Source organism: Myxine glutinosa, chromosome 1, assembly GCF_964187855.1.
Source record: "Myxine glutinosa chromosome 1, kmMyxGlut1.1, whole genome shotgun sequence".
Lineage (NCBI taxonomy): Eukaryota > Metazoa > Chordata > Myxini > Myxiniformes > Myxinidae > Myxine > Myxine glutinosa.
Genome location: NC_136261.1, coordinates 256,306,372 through 256,310,338, shown reverse-complemented (window position 1 = coordinate 256,310,338; position 3,967 = coordinate 256,306,372). Strand labels below are relative to the sequence as shown.

Genomic DNA, 3,967 nt, shown 5'->3' with positions numbered 1-3,967 from the left:
ATTTCAAATTTCTAAAATCCTCAATTTTCATCCGATGGACTTGAAATTTGAATAGGATTTGCACATCATCAAACTAAATTCAACCACCAACTATTTTTGAGATCAGCATAGGCCAAAAGGTCAACATAGGCCAAAGGTCAATAACAATTTCACATTTCTAAAATCCTCAATTTTCATCCAATTCACTTGAAATTTGAATGTGATTTACGTATCAGTTAACTGAATTCAACCAACGACTATTTTAGAGATAAACATCGGTCCCATGGTCAACATAGGTCAAAATGTCAACATCGACCAAATTTCTTAAATTGACAATTTTCATCCGGTTAATTTAAAATTTCAAGACGATTTGCATATGAGGTCACAGAATTCCACCTCCAATTATTTGTGAGGTCAAATGATGCTCAACGGAGTGCCATTCCACTTTGTCCTCTCAGAATTGCGTGTGCATGTCAATGACTTCCTCCTTCATGCATGTTCATGTCAATGACGATATTTCCCAATACATGTGTCTGCCTCGTTAGCGCAGTAGGCAGCGCGTCAGTCTCATAATCTGAAGGTCGTGAGTTCGAGCCTCACACGAGGCACTTTCTTTGGGTTTTTTGTTTTTTTAAATCATTTGAGTTTCGAGATGACATCAATTCAACTCGTCCTTGATATAACATTTTGAAAAACAAAAGAGTGAAAGGAGACAGAAACAGCCGGTCACGTGCTTGAACTGAAGAGGATTTGCACATAATCTTACCGAATTCAACCACCTACTATTTTTGAGATAAGCATCGGCCAAAAGGTCAACATAGGCCATAGGTCAATAACAATTTCAAATTCCTAAAATCCTCAATTTTCATCCGTTTGACTTGGAATTTGAATAGTATTTGCACATCATCTTACTGAATTCAACCACCAACTATTTTTGAGATCTGCATCGGCCAAAAGGTCAACATACGCCAAAGGTCAACAACAATTTCAAATATATAAAATCCTCAATTTTCATCCGATTAACTTGAAATCTGAATCGGGATTTTTAGATCAGCAAACTTAATTCAACCAACAACTGGTTTTGAGATCAACATAGGCCAAAAGGTCCACATAGGCCAAAATGTCAACATCGGCCTAAAGTCAGCCACTTTTTTCAAATTTCTAAAATCCTCAATTTTAATCCGATTGACTTGAAATTTGAACAGGATTTTCCGATCAGCTTCGTGATTAAATCACCAATTATTTTTGAGATCAACATAGGTCACATGGTCAACATAGGCCAAAGGGCAACAACTATTTCAAATTGATAAAATCCTCAATTTTCATCCGATTGACTTTGCAATCTGAATAGGATTTTTACATCAGCAATTTTAATTCAACAAACGACAATTTTTGGGATCAACATAGGACAAAAGGTCAACATAGGCCAAAATGTCAACATAGGCCAAAAGTCAACCACTTTTTTCAAATTTCTAAAATCCGCAATTTTAATCCAATTAACTTGAAATTTGAATAGTATTTTCCGATCATCGAAGTGAATTCAACCACGAACTATTTTTGAGAGCAACATAGGTCACATGGTCAACATAGGCCAAAAGGTCAACATCGGGCAAATTTCTAAAATTGTCAATTTTCATCCGATTAACTTAAAATTTGATGGCGATTTGCATATCAGGTCACAGAATTCCACCACCAATTATTTGTGAGGTCAAATGATGCTCAACTGAGTGCCATTCCACTTTGTGTCTCGCAGAATTGCATGTTCATGTCAATGACTTCCTCCTTCATGCATGTTCATGTCAATGACTTCCTCCTTCATGCATGTTCATGTAAATGTCGATATTTCCCGATATATGAGTGTGCCTCGTGAGCGCAGTAGGCAGCGCGTCAGTCTCATAGTCGGAAAATCGTGAGTTCGAGCCTTACACGACGCACTTTCCTTGGCCTCGCTTTAAAATAATTTGAGTTTCGAGATGACATCAATTCAACTCGTCCTTGATATTACATTTTGTAAAACAAAAGAGTTTAAGGAGACAGAAACAGCCGGTCACGTGCTTGTCGTTGGGCCCTCCACAAGTCTGAGTTCGATCAGTGAGTTTGTATTAATTGTCCGTTCTATATTGAACTATTCACTCGGTTATAATTGCTGTCCTTTGAACATAATCTCAGTGGTATGTACACACACACTCAAATACACACACATACATGCACACACATATACACTCATAAACACACACATATACACACACAAATACACATATATACACAAACACACACACATATATATGCACACACAAATGCACACACACATATACAAACATATACACACATATATGCACACTCATATACACTCACAAATACACAGACATATCTACAAACACCGAAACACATACATATATACACACACATATACACACACAAATACACGCCCATATACACACACATATACAAACACAACGACACAAATATACACACAAAAACACACATATACATCCACACACATACACACACATATACACACACAAACACACATAGACACACACACATATACACACACATATACATACACATATACACACATATACACACACATATATGCACACAAATACATACACAAATACACACACATATACACACACGTATACACACACATATACACACATATATACACACACATATACACACACACATACACACACATATACACACACATACACACATATAAAATACACACACACGTACACACATACACACACAAATACACACATATACAAACACGTATACACACAAATACACACACGTACAGTCACGTGAAAAAGTAAGTACACCCCATGTAAAATTTGACTTTTTCAACATATTTCAACATACAGCTATTTGATCTTCATATCAACAATATTGAAAGATAAAGGTGATATAATATAACAAATATCATGAAACATTTACATTTTGTAGTCCATTGTATAAATTCAATAAACATGAATGCAAATTTCGCATGTGGAAAAAGTAAGTACACCCTTGGCTCTAGTAGGTGGTATTGCCCCCTTTGGCAGAAACAATCTCAAGTAGGCATTTCTTATAACTGTCTACCAGTCTCTGACATCGACTGGGATAAATTTTTGCCCACTCCTCCATGCAGAATTCTTTCAGCTGTGCGATGTTTGAGGGGTTTCTTGCATGCACAGTTCGTTTCAAATCCCCCCACAACATCTCGATGGGATTTAGATCCGGGCTTTGACTTGGCCATTCCAGAACCCTCCATTGCTTTATTTTCAGCCATTCCTTGGTGGATTTACTGGTATGTTTAGGGTCATTGTCATGTTGCAAGGTCCAACTTCGGTTGAGCTTCAACTTTCGACAGATGGCCTCACATTATCCTCAAGCACCCTCTGGTACAATGAAGAATTCATAGTGGATTCTATGATGGTGAGCTGCCCTGGCCCTGATGCAACAAAGCTGCCCCAAACCATAATATATCCACCACCATGCTTTACAGTTGGTATCAGGTTATTGTGGTCAAATGCTGTCTTTGGTTTTCGCCAAACATGTCTTCTGGTACTGCGGCCAAATAGCTCTACCTTTGACTCATCTGTCCAGAGCACATTGTTCCAGAAGTGCTGATCTTTGCCTTGGTGTTCATTGGCAAACATTAGTCTTGCCCTGATGTTCTTTCTGGACAGCAAAGGTTTCCTCCTGGCACACCTCCCATGTAGATCAAATTTGTGCATCCTCTTTCTAATGGTAGACTCGTGCACTTTGACATCAACAGTGGCAAGAGCTACCTGTAAGTCCCGTGATGACATTCTGGGGTTCTTAGAGTTTTCTTTCAGCACCTTGCGGTCTGCTCTTGGGATGAACTTGCTGGGGCGGCCTGGCCTGAACAAGTTGGCAGTTGTTTGGAATCTTCTCCACTTGTAGATGATCTTCTGGACAGTCCAATGATTGATTTCAAATTGTTTGGAGATCTTTTTAAATCCCTTCCCAGACTCGT

The 3,967-nt window shown here is 38.3% G+C and overlaps 1 non-coding gene across 1 annotated transcript; it reads left to right on the top strand.

Annotated features, from left to right (window-relative positions):
- Positions 1 to 514: 514 nt before the first annotated feature.
- On the top strand, positions 515 to 587 carry TRNAM-CAU (transfer RNA methionine (anticodon CAU)). Its single transcript has one exon. It is a non-coding gene; the product is annotated as a tRNA-Met (tRNA).
- Positions 588 to 3,967: the final 3,380 nt, after the last annotated feature.